A 14,278-nucleotide genomic window follows, 5' to 3' on the forward strand; every position below is an offset into this window, starting at 1 on the left:
CCCGACAGTGACTGCTACACTTATTTGTAAAAATCGTTATCCCATTTTGGGCACAGCTACTGGGGAACTGACATCTGTGGCACTAAAGGTGTAGCAGAATAATGATGCAGGTAAAGGCCATTTTTTAAGGATTCTGGCAGCGCTACAGATTTCATTGTCTCTCGGAGCCTCAGATAATTTTTCAGTTTTTTACTCAGGAGGCGAACGCCTTGCACCGTTTAATTACTTTTCACTGTCAACACAACATTCTGCATTGTCCAGCTAAGGGTTTCAAAAATATAGCATGGATAACCTGTCATAAAACACACTGGCACATACTATTCTAACATGTCATATTTACATCTGTAGCACGATGCAGCAGTATGTCAGCAGGTTGTCGTGACCATGTACACATGCACTGAGTCACTTCCCTTTGATTGGCTGGGTATACGGGGTTCCCACACCTTGGTTGACATCAAATACAAGGACTTTTCAAGGACTCCCCTGGACCAATGCCCATAAATTCAAGGACCAAATGTGCCGACACGGCTTAAGATAGGACAGCAACTTCGCTGCGCGCATATGGCGTCCATTTTTATTGATTTGCAGCACGCTCTGTGTCTGGCCAAGTGATTGTTCTTGGGATCTTGGAATTTGCATTTCCCAGGCATCGCGTCATTTGCTCTCTCTTGCTTAACGTTACTTGCATCCATCGCTCTGGATGGAATCTCAACTCAACAGCGGACAGTGTCCAACACCGCTAGAAATTATGATTTGACGTAATTAAAACAAAATGGTAGGTTTTTTTTTTTGCTTATTTTAACCATAAGACCAGAAAATGGCCTGTGTTTTTGCCCATTTTTCCAGAATAACTCAATATCTGGCAGTTTACACTTACATTTGAACAGTTATTTAAAAGATATTTAAAATAACATTTGTTTGAGTCTTTAGCCCAAAAAGACTGATTCACCGGCAGTAACGCAAAGTGCGCTTGTGCAAATGTGTTATCTGCGATACACTCAGTGTCAAAGGGTCTAAATATCAACTTCACTTCTTCCTTGCATAAAATCCAAGCACTTTCAATGACCCATGTCTATTTAGACACTTGAATGGGGGCCTTGAATGTGTTTGTTTGTTTGCTGTATGTGGATAGGAATGCATTCAACTTGACTCAACCCTCATAGTTTTCTTTAATGAATCAGATTCACTGCTGAATATAAACTCCTAACAGCAATACGATGAAAATGTCACTCTTATCTAAAAATGGACACACCCCCTCCAGCTCAGGGACAAGCACACCCCCACCCACCCCCCGCCTCTGATATGACACAATCATCTCCCATTATGGCATGTAATTAATTTTCTGGACTGCGACAATGACATGAACATGTCATTTACAAGTATGTGCAAGAGGCGCCGAATGTAAATCCAGTGACACGTTGCAGCGTCTGGTGGCAGGAAATCTCCCCGACACAGAGCTTCTCCATTTCTCAGCTGGAGTTTTCTCTTCACCTGAAGCAAAGCTCATTTCACTGGAAAATTGGCTCCACCACTCGGCTTCCCACTCCCCCATTCTCTCCGCCTGCCTCTCTAAATTCAGCCATTATTGTCGTGCCTTAAGCACTAATCCAATTAGCTATAGGAAGCAAATGGAGCCATCTCTCATTTTAGGTTTCTCACCTGCACAGGCGACTAAAGGGGAGGGAGAGTTTTATGGAGATTGTGACTCAGGGGAATATAAGCTACCGACAGCATGTGGGGGGGTGGGGGGGAGAAAAGTTGACATTAAAACGAGGCATCAACAGAAAATGGCTTGACATTTGGATTAGAGAGGGAAACTGTAGTAAAAGTCACAAACACGGCTGCTAGATAGATTTGCTCATGGCACAAAATTCTCTCCCCTGCCTTCAAACTTCACTGCGTGGTGATTAAATCTCAACATTACACTCGGCTGACTTGTTTGACCCCGGGTCCGAGTCCTCAGGTGGACGGTCAGATTCATGGTCTGTGCCGCTCTTTTAGACACTGTAAACATATCTTCAGCTGTAAAGCACTCGCCGCGGGTCGTCCTTGGCAGCAGACATATTTTTTAGACTTCTTCACTTAATGCCACAGATGGTGTCAGTGCCCACTGTCCCCCCCGGAAAAAAAAACAAAACAAAAAAACAGCGTGGGTGGCGAGTTCAGAACCCACCTGCAGCGATGATTTTTGAGAATGAGCAATTGGTCGGGCTCGCACCAATTTACAGTTTGTGGGGCTCGGTGAAAAACAACAGTTTTAAATCATGTATGTGTGAGTTTGTGTCATGAGTTTATTGCGACATAAATCTGCTCCGTCTGTGAGTTGTGACCACATCATTTTGGTGGATGAGGTACATTAAATTGTCGATTTGATAAGTGAATCATCTTGCCGGAGTGGAGCAGAATCTGTCGACAATAAAACTGTCCCCGTTTTGGCGGCGTCACTCTGGACGGCAAATTTGTGAATTTCAAAACGGGGCGCGCTTAGAATGGAATCCGTTTCAAGCAGTGATTCCCCACACATTTTTATACAGAGACCCACTTTTTAAACATGTCAAATTCACACCCAATTAAATAAATTAATTCATTGTGACAAGACAAAATGAGTGTAACACTTCTAATGTAGTTTCCAAAAATGATATATAATATGTAAATTAAGTAATTGAACATTTTTAAGCGATATATACAGCATGTTTGAGAAATTAATCCAAATTTAATTTTAAAGTAAAGTAAAAGTTTTACAAATTTAGTTTTCAAGATATTTCCCATGACCAGTGACATGTAACCAGGGATTCCCAAAAGTGTGAATCACGGCCCCCTGGTGGGGTATGAAGTATTGCAGGAGGGCCGTTAGAAATCATTAAAAAAATTTGTTTATTTCGTGTAATTTAGCTTAAAAAATTTATGAAATGTTACAAGAAATTTTAATTAAATTGTTTTGGACCCTATGACTCAAATTTCTAATGTTTTCTGCCTTTTTTATACAAAATAAACAAGCATTAAACATTATTAAACATTATTAAAAAATGTTTGAATTGCAGAATTTGCTGGTAATAACCACAATAATTCACATATTTACACCTTAACGCATTTTCTTTATTGCTGACTGATTGTGTGACGTCCGTTTCCCCACTTTCCAAAAGGAAACAACAAAAACCCAACAAAGCAACAAAGGTGGGGGAGTGATGATAATGATCATGATCCATTTCACACTCAGGCACAGAACTCTTATGTGAAATGGCAAAGCACAACACAGCAAATGTTCATGAAAAAGAGAAAAGAAAAAAAAAGCCTAATTTTGAGTTTCTATGGTGTTGAATAAACGCCAGTAGCAAAAAGACATGCATGCATGCTTTTAGTCTAATAGTTAGCAAACATAAATACTGGTGAAGCCCTAGTCATTATAAACGGTGGAGCTGTGTTCAAATCCAATTCTCATTTTACAGGTTTGCAAAGGGGACACAATTAGCCGGCCGCTAACAATTGCCAACTGAATCATAATATATAGTCGTGACTTTGTCGCTCATTGTTCAAATTGGCTGACGAAGCCTATTAAACTTGGAAAATGAAAACACAAAACCCAGGCTTTGCAGTCGAATTTCATAATTTATCATAATTGTAGCCGGTGTCAAACACAAACCACATGAATTTGCCAGTTTGCATCGTTTGTTGCGGAGGAATATTTGCACAACACAGTCATCATCAAAGACCGGTCGTCCAGTTTTGTTTTTTTAAAGTACAAGAAGACTATTTTTATTGTTTGTTTTTTTGTGTGCGTCATGAACATATTGTAAAAGAGATGTGACAATAATGACAATTCACCTAACACAGTCCCCGTTTGTTCTCTGGCTGCTTGGACATGTGGAGCTTTGTCACCAGAATCCTCATATAACACCGACAGACCTTGCCTGTGGTGCTGCCTGCCGCTTTGACACCGCGGTGCCCCGTCACGATGACAGTTCTGCCTTTTTTGCCCTCGCCCAAGCTTTTGTAACAGTAGCTTGTGGTGCTTTGAAACATGATGGAACAGACGCACAGGGAGCAGAACCTGCCGCCGGTTTGGTTTCCGTCTTCACGCGTGGCTGTAGAGCACGGCCGAGGTCAGGTAAGGGTATACTTTCTGACTCCGTACATGAGCCTTTAATGCATTTAGACCGAATCATTACTCAGTTGTATAGTTTTAGATAATCTTCAGTATACAAAGTTGTGCTGTCAATCACAAAATTAAAAACAATTGCCACAAACGTGCAAATCCAGTCTGAAGTTCTTGTTATCATGCATCACATGTTGGATAGAACATCTAGAGGGATTTTATATTTTATATAAATAATAGCATACCTCACTTGGGCAGTCAGGACTCACAAAGCCTTTTTTCCAGAGTGTTTTCACTTTCAAAATGTTTTGTGGTGATTCGAGTAAGCATCTCACTTATAAATAAATAAAAAGCAAAAGTGAAATATCAATATAAATAAAACTACTTTGCCCCGACTGCCAAATTGGGATGTGGAACAATTTATAGTTTTTGAATACACACTCTTTTTCAGGTTGAGCACCATCGTCTTTTTTTAAATATAACTTTTCAATGCACTGCCAAAAACGGCACATGGTCCCTGTATTCCCAAATGAGACTTTTACCTTCAGAAACACATACTTTATATTATACAGTACATTTAACAAATAAAATGTATATTAGGGGAATACAATGTTTGTTTTGCAATACAAAGTTGATTATAAATGTTTTTTTGCTTTTTGGTTCAAATCGTTCCTTGCCCTTAAAAGCACAACACAATGCCACACAGCAGGGGGCAGAAGTGTGCTGAGTCTCTTTAATTGAGAGGCAGAGAGGTAAACATTGAGGTCATGATATGTCCCTGTCAGAGTAGTTGATTTAGCTTACGAGAACACTGAAGACAGAGGCTGCAAATGTGAGGTCTACTCCGTAAACACAAATACCTTGTTATAATATTTAAATACATCATTGTAATACCTTAATAATGCAGTGTGTAACTTTTATTCTTCCTCTCTTTGGTTTTTGTGAACATACAGGTTATCACAACATTGTGTGCTGCGTGGCTCTGTCACATCAGACCTGACTGAGGGAGCGTTCGTATATATACAGCAGCAGTGCAGGGGCGGGAGGAGCGAGACATGTTTATCTCAAAACAAACCTTTTTTGTTGTTGATAGCTGTCATTAGGAGTGGGAATCACAGAGTACCTCACGATACGACACATGGTCGACAACTATATTTAACGATACATCGCAATATCTGTCTCACTAAAGAAAACAAAATGTCTGTGAATAGTTAAAAGTGCAGGATTTCTCTATTTATTCACAACATGAAGAACAAAGTGCATACAGTCTATGTATTAAAGTAGCTTTCTCTGCCATCGTAAACTCTGCTTCAAATTTCCCCTCATTCATTTAAGTGGCGCCACCGTGAGGAGACATGACGCTGGCAGGTACTGTTGACTTTAGAGCGCCTTCATTTGTGAATTAAAATATCAATATTTGCCCTGGTGTATCAATTATCGCATTGCACAAGGAAGGACGACGATATGTCACCAAATCGATGTTTTGACCCACCCCTATGTCAGGGGCCGCTCTCACTGAATCCATGACATCTGCGTGTTCGTCATCCGATATTTGCAGGAAAACAAAATACAACAACACGCTATTCAGAGGTGTTGACAAAGCTCTAGTGTTGTGTCAAGGAGAGGAAGGACCACCAGCTGCACGCAGGATGAATCCCAATCTCCATGTTACTGACGTCTTCGGAGAGAGTGGAGATGAGACAGAGCAGGCTAATTGAGACAAAGTCCACCCCCTGCCTATTTGAGCTGCCACTCTGTTGACTGAAGACACTTAATGTTGGTAATTACAGTGCTGGAGAGCAACAGTCTCTCAAGCTAATGTGCAATCACAGGTTGGTGAATCTTAGAATTTCTGGTTCACACAAGCATCCTTGAAAAGACAACTGTTGAGATCAGTGTGTCCCTGATGCCTCCCCACAATCACTCTTTTCTCTTCCTGCTGTGCTGTGATTATACTTGAAAGTACAAAAAAAATAAAGAAAAAAAAAAATAAATCAACCTCAATCAAATCACACAAGTGACACAAGCACAGAAAATAAATCAACAAAACACTTTCAGGAGAGGAAACCCAGAATATCAAGCTTATTATTGGCTAAAAGAAAAGTTACTTAATATTTGACATTTGATATATTTGAATACAAATGTGTAAAATAATAATATAGATAAGATAAAGATGTGTCTAATTTAAGTCAAAGCAGGTTACAGATTTGGCTGTAAATGATTTGTCACGATAGTTTCCAAAATAATTCATATGTAGAAAAGTTTAGGAAACACTGATTTAGAATAAGCTGAATGACTGATCAGCAGTCATTAACATTAACGGGCATTTTAAAACAGTTTTCGTCTTCATCGTTTCATTTACGGTTATTTTTCTTACCTTTACTTATATTCCTGGGGAAGTCTATTTGTATTCTACAACGTCTCTCTTTCTGTATCTTTCTACGTGAATGTAGCTGACAAGCACAAGCCTTTTACAACTGTGTACTTGCAGAACCGGCGTGACACTAAAACCCTTGAATCTTGACTTGTTTATTTATCCTCACACCAAAAGACTCAGCGCCGTGATCAACACGGCAGCCTTACAGAGCCAACAGTGTAAAAATGTTTATGAGGATTTGTATGCAGTGAGGCGCAGCTCATTGGGGGGTGGGATATGGATCCCTTGTGCTCTCTAACATTCACTGGTGCTTTGTAGAGCACATTATCCTGAGATTTCACTGATGTGTGCCCTTTGTGAGGCATGAGGAGGCCCACCAACAGAATAGCCTGTTACAATAAAAAAATCTAAGACCCGGCTCAGACCCTGGAGTTAACGTCCATCAAGTGTGAACCAATTACAAGTGGACAACTTTAAGTACAGGTGTGAAGGCATCCATGATACTGAAGACAACCTGAAGATTAGATCACTATGTCTGGATAATGCTCTGTACTACGTGGCCACATTCTTTTCATAAAAAAAAACAAACAAACATCAACAAATGACAATCTTTGGCATTGACTTATATTTGGTCACCACCACAATATAAACATAATTTATTAAAATTACATAAATGTATATTTTATAGTGAGAGTGGATATTTGATCAAATACCAGATGTGAAACAGACCATAACAATTAACATTTGCTCTTAATTACGTTCCCATTTAAAGTAAAACTGATGATTTAACAAAGTACAAATTAGTGGACACCAGGATTGACAGTTAAAACCTGATGTCTTATACTATATATAATACAGGTTATTTATTATAGTACAGAAGGAAAACAATACGGCCCATGCCACATTGTGATAAAAGTAGTAATGAAGTGTTTCAGAAAATGTGTCTAACACACTTGAGGTACACAAATTTAGATCTCTAAATCACCCAAAAGGTTTTTAAAAATGTACAATACAGATACAGCAGTACAAAGGTGTTTAAAAAAAACATTAGGGGACCAAGAATTGAGCCTTGAGGTACACCACATTTAAAGGTTATAGGAAATGTTTTAGTTTGACAGATTCAATTTGAACCGTTTCACATGAATTATTAAGTCATTACAAACAATTTTGTAGTGTACACATTTTTCAGTCTGCTGTTGGTTTCCAAATATATATTTTTGGGTTTTATGAGTCGTTGTCAGATTATCATCATCTGCAGTAATGATTAAATTCATCACCAGCGATGCAAAAAGTTAGAAAACTTGTTTTCACATTAGCTGGGGGTGATTCAGAAACGATGACAAGTTCACAGCACACAGGTTTGAGAGGGTATTTCAGAGCTTGAAAAACAAAATAAAAGTCACTAATTGGAAAGGGACATCAAAAGCAGTTTCAGCAGTAACAGCAAGGTCTTCAGCCTGAAGCCATAACAATGTTAAGGGATCTGAAAATTTCATAACCGGAACAAATAGAACTAGCAGGCTTTGTTTATGAAGGCACTGTCTAAATCGGAAAGTAATCTCAGAGTTTTGTGCCGCACTGTGGGGAAACCAAAGGGGAATTATTTGTCTCTCTAGATCAACTGGGGAAATAACAGGCTGCCCACTTCAAACTGCCCTCGTGATTACCCCAGATAACAGAAATGTGCTTCTGGGAAAAGATAATAAAGCAGACAGAACCTCTGGATCCAAATGCTGCAGAGTTTGACCTTCACCCTCACAGCAGAAGCACTGCTGGCACGCATAGGTGCAGAATTAGCTCCCACACTATTGCAGAAACAAACAGTTTGTAGAAGTGTCGGCGCTCCAGTGAGAGGCGAGTGAAGGAAGGTGGAGGGATTTTTAAGCTGATGGACTCAAAAAAAACTGCAAACTGCAAGCTCAGCAGGTGACACACTGGCGGGCTTCAGAGTCCCTGGCTCTTGGAATGTTTATAAATATATCAGATCGACACTTCTGAGAAAAACAGCCGTGTCTTACTTCCTTTCAAAAAAAAAAACAACCTGTGCAAGTCTTATTCTGAATGAAAGCCTTTTTCCATTTCATTTGTAGATAATGATAAAGAATCGGCAACTCTCCTGATTATCAGTGTGTTTATTTTACACAACATAAAGAATATATTTGGTTTATTGACAATGAATGTAATTGTCAATTATTGATCAATTAATGGAATAATTATTGTTGTTGCATCAATAAAATAACCAATCATTTCAGCCCGTGGAGTTATATGTAGGTTTTGTTTCCCTCTCATTCATCAGAGATCGTCTTGTCACTTTTCAGTAGTTTTAAAGTGACTGTAGTACCTGCAAAAAAAACCTAACATTTTCTCTTCATGTTTCTCTGCTGTGCCTTCTGAAAAGCCATCAGTGGAGGAGCAGGGAGCATTTTTTAAAATAGGCCAAATAGCAGGTGTAGTCACACATCAATTATGATCCTCAATGAACAAAATAAGCCACTGTTGGCATTTGGAACCTGAGGCTTCTGCCCCTGACAAGACTCCACACTTTCATCCTTTTACTGGCATAATCAATCTTTTTTTTTGGTGTTTTTATTATTCCGTGCAGAGTGTGAGTTGTTGCGTGTATTTAAACATGCCATATGAACAGCTTACTTTAAGTTATTTCATTAACCTTTGTAGTAAATCCATCTGCTGTGTCAGACAGAGAGACAGAGAAGCGGTTTATGCCGTGTGACAACAAACAGCATGAGCAACACGTGTGTATGTGCATGTGCATTCACTCACTCATCCACACAGCAGCCTTAGTTTGAGACTTCTTTTTTCTTTTCTTTTTTTTACGGTTTCAAGCCGTTAAAGCTTTTTAAATTAGAGCTACTGCGTCTCCACTTATGACTAAGAACATAAAATGCCCACAAGCCAAAGTCATTGTATATAAGCGCTAGGCACTGGATGATCATTTTGCTTAACATGAGTAATTATCCAGTTCAACATGACTAATGTAATTGAACATAAATTAGCATTGGGCCCCCCAGGCATCAGATTCCGTCTGTATTCACTTATATAATACCGTTTTTTTTGTAAATTAAAAATACAATTTTAATAAAACTGCATGGAGCCTTTGACCAGTTGTTTTGACCTGATTTTTTTTCTCTCTTCTCACGTGTGGAGTTTTGAGCAGATCGGTCTATGTACGGCAAAGTTATAAGCCGCTTCTTCTTTTGTGGGGCTAAATTCAAAATTCTTCATGTTCGTGAACGAGTTCAGGGCACTTCCTGTTTCCGATGGTTGCCGTGGCCATGCCCTTTTGAATTTGTGAGACTTTTTCAAAATGGCTGACTACCTGTTGAGTTGAGGGCATGGTTGTAGTAGACTTTTTTGTTCGTCTTGGGCCGCGACATGTTTCCACCAAATTTCGTAGAATTTGGTGCAAGTTAATTTTGGCTTCGTCCTACCGTGTTTCATCTTTGAGGGCTCTGTTTTTCTCCAGTTCTGATTTGCGTCTGTTTTCACCTACATCAAAAGTGTGATTTCTTGGGGAGAGAAATAATTCCAGGTTCCAATAGGCTAAAAACATAATATGATGTATAGGAAAAGTATTATTATGGATGAAGGCAACTTAAATATGGTTACTACACTGCATCTGTTATGGTTAAGATGTAGTAAAAAGACCCATTTTCTCTTACCACAGTACTACAAAAACTCACAATCATTCATTCCGCTGCTTTATCCCAGCATATCTGCACTCATCACTTGGTATAATAGAGACGCACACACAGAGAGATGAAGATGTGAGCTGAAAGAGGTGAAATGAATGTCGGCCACCACATTATGTCAGTCTTCCGAGTCCAAATGTCAGTAAGGCTTTTTTTTTTCCTTCCCTCCTCTTTTTTAGATAAAGAAACTGAGTTATCAAACTGCCTCCTATAGCTGCTGCCATGGTGACAGAAGGTGAAGAGCGGTTCTTTCAGAGGCATGTGATAATGCTCGGAAATAGATGTTGCTGCAGCTACTGCATGCTTTGCTAGTGTGTTATGTGAAACTGACCAAACTGAGAATCAATGTGGATTTAAAGAGGCTTCTGTGTTTGTTACACCAAACATGATTATAGCGTCCTTCCACAGTGTTTGTTATTCCTACACAACATGCCCCGTTGAGGCCATTACCTCCCCTGTCATGTTCAAAGCCCTCGTTTTGTATGTTGCACCACACGTATCCCAAATGTCAGCTTTGGAAAAACAACTGTTGCATTCTTTGGTTAAGAATAAAGGATAGGGGAGGATCTGCACAACAAAAACAAAAGATAAATACACATTTTGATCTTTTTATAATGAAATTCTTAGAGGGGAAATCTACCAATACCAATAAACTACAATGGAATTGGTAAATTGTATGTCCATATCCAACTGCTGCTTTTATGTATATTAATCAAATTAAATATGCAACTACATCGCATTTTCAGAAAGCTCTCGTTCACGCCACATGATTTTCAGCCTGATTTTACAGCCACAAATGACTTGCGCAGTTCAACAAAAGACTTTGATTGGTGTAAAATTGTCTCAAATCACCATTGTGAGAACTCTTAAAAGAAGAAGAAAAAGTGATTTCCAGCTCCCTGGAAGTCTTTTCTGAGAACTTAATGAGACACTGACAAGGTGAGGGCGTTAGGCAAAAATCTGGGATGGAAATACAAAATCAATTCATGGTGAAAATGACCATTTTCTGTGTCTATTATCCTGATTGTTTTGGCCAAATATGGTCTGGATGTGGCAGTGACAGAAGTGTGTGAAGGACACGTATGAGGACATTGTGCAGTTGGAGTGACAGGTGGGTTCAAGGTGAAGGTGGGATTACATCAGGGATCGGCTCTGAGCTCCTTCTTGTTTTGCAATGGTGAAGGACAGGTTGACAGATGAGGTCAGGCAGGAGTCTCCGTGGACTGTGTTGTTTGCAGATGATATTGTATAAGCTGTGGTGAGAGTAGGGGATGGATGGATGGATGGATGGAGAACATGGAGAGGTGGAGGTAATGCAGTGGACAGAGGACGAATGAAGGTTCGTAGGAGCGAGGCAGAATACCTGTGTGTGAATGACAATGAGACGGGTGGTAGGGTGAAGATGCAAGGAGTAGAGGAGCAATGGACAATGCACAAGAGAGGAGAGCGCAGGCAGGGTGGAGACGAGTGTCAGGGCTGATGTGTGATAGAAGCAAAAGTGAAAGGGAAGGTCAAAAACACGTAGCGAGACTTGCTTTGATGTAGGGCTTGGAGACAGGGTCGGAGCCGGCAACACTGAAGATGCTGAGATTTTTGTTGGGAGTGACCAGGATGGATGATCAGGTGAGACGACCAGAGATGACGTTTCTGAAGTCAGTGATGAGTGAAGTTGAAAAGCTTTATTGAAGACAGCTCAGATCTGAGGAGAAGCGAGACAATGCCTGACATCAAAACAGTATCGTCGCAGATTCTGGCAAGCAGCGGCAAGACTTGAGATCCAGATGCCTGGCGCCTTGGTAGGGAACCTTGAGAGGTGCCTAGTTTGTGACTTTATCTCAAGTAATGGCTGTTAGTATTGTACACCAGGTCTGGTTATCACTTTAACACCTAAGTCTCAAAATGGCCGTGTGGAATTTTTGGGTTAATTTAACCATAAAAGGCCAGAAAATGTCTTGTAACTAAGTGCTTTTGCACAACTTTCAATATCTGGCAGTTATTTACAATTTACGGCATGTTAAAATAGTGTATTAACAGTTTAAATGAAGTAAACCAAAATGTCTTAATCAGAAAATAAACAATGTAGTTGTACGCAGACTTCAGATTTTGTGTGTTCAATTTGACATTTGTATTCGAGTCTTTGTTGTAAAGTCCAGAAACTGTGTACAGGCGTTTTTCCAACTATTTCTGCAAAAGTGAGAGTGAAATTACTACAATAACCACATGTTGGGTTTGACGTGCAGCGTCTCAGTTTTCAGGAACCGGTGCAATTTTTCCAATAGCACAAACCGTCATGTAATTGCAGTAATGCGCAAATGTGTCATCTGCGATTAGAGGAGGGAGAGTGATTACACTGGACAAAGTTTGCTAAAAATGGAGCCGCCGGGCAAATGGAAAAGCAGAAGACCACATGGATGTTGTGAAGGTGGATATGAGAACAATTGGTTTAACACAAGACAGGAGGAGGCAGATGAATCGCTGTGGCAACCCCTAAAGGGACGACCTGAAAGTCAAAAGGTGTTAAAATCAAGGTTTCCAGGCGTCGTGTCCTAAAAAACATTTACATCAAAATATAATTCTGTGTGTTTTCTCGCAATTTTTCTCAGCAGTGAAACTGACTTTGAAGTATACTTTACATCCACGTGTTTGATTTTACATTGGAGTCTTTAACAGCGTGTCCTGTGCGGAGGAGATGGCGTCAAGATAACGTCTCAAACACCATGACAGTTTAATTAAATTTGCCACTCACTGGGAAACATTAAAGTTTAGCACCGATGATACAATCGGACATGAATTCTGCTGTAGTGGGTGGATTTTGAAATATTTCGACAAACTAATAATAAAAAAAAAAAGAGCATGACACTAACCACTGCTGCTTCCTGTTGAGTAATTGCGTTTGTTGTTTGGAGCTCGGGAACAATGGCAATATTTCAACATGCAGCTAAATCTGAATTAATCAACTGTCCTTTTGTTGGTCGTGTGGTTTAACTGCTCGGGTTTTGTTTTTGTTAAACACTATCAGTTTCTCAAATGCCTGCTGTATTTTTTTTTATGTGCACTGCATTGAAAATGTAATTTAAAAAAGGGATCTATTTTCTTTTTTTAAGTCAATCCAGCACCAACTCAAAGCTTAAACATTTAAATGACGGCACTTCCTCTCTGGTAATATAAGAAAATAAAAGTATGTTATTTGTTCTCCAGATTCCTACACATTAATTTATGAGGATGCAACAAAGCAGAGCTGATTGCTGTTTAATTCAAGCCAGCGGATTAAAGCGGATTTATTCTACATTACTGTAAACATACTGCAGAATGATAGAGAAGGAAGCAGAGCATGATTGAATCTATCCCCTTTTCTCTGATCTCAGTCATTACTGCATATTTACTTCACGTCTCCCCGCGTATGTGTACACACACACACGTCAATCAACAGGATTTTCTCCTCTGAATGTCAGTTTATGTTCAAAGCTTCTTTCCATCTTGAATAATAGAACATTGTGTTTTTAAAAAGGAAAAAAAAAGGAGAACGTGGCTGCAGAAAACGGCAAAGGTCACCCAGCTCTTGTAGCGGTTGTGCCCTCTGATTTGTTCAGGTTGTTAACGGGGCGGCGTCGAGACTCTTCAGAGATGAAAGGTGCACGAGGCCGGAGTAAAGAACACATGCATCCCGCAGACTAATCCAATTAAGGGAGTTGTTCGGGTTCGCGACGTGCGGCGAGTGATAAAAGGGCTACGGCCGGCAGGATTACGCCGACGCGTCCTTGGTCCACACCAAAAAACTGAACTGATGAGCATATTTGCAAGGAGCACACAAGGCAACCAGCAGCTCAATTATTCAGCATATGGAGGAGATGTAATGACTTTCTCCGGGTTATTAATGACTCACGCCTGAGCTTATTTATGAAAGTATACTCGTGTTTATTCGGAAGATGAAGGAGCGTGAGATTGAAGTTGTTTGCCTCTATAGTGTTTCAGGCTTCCGTCCAAATAGATTGCTTCCTCTTTTCACTGTCTCCTCTGCACTTAAAAGCCATTTTGATTCCAATTTCAAAAGCGAGATTGCCCAATTTTCCTCTTTATTTGCCCTCCCTCAACTACTCA

The sequence above is a fragment of the Solea senegalensis genome, linkage group LG1 (assembly GCF_019176455.1).
Source record: "Solea senegalensis isolate Sse05_10M linkage group LG1, IFAPA_SoseM_1, whole genome shotgun sequence".
Lineage (NCBI taxonomy): Eukaryota > Metazoa > Chordata > Actinopteri > Pleuronectiformes > Soleidae > Solea > Solea senegalensis.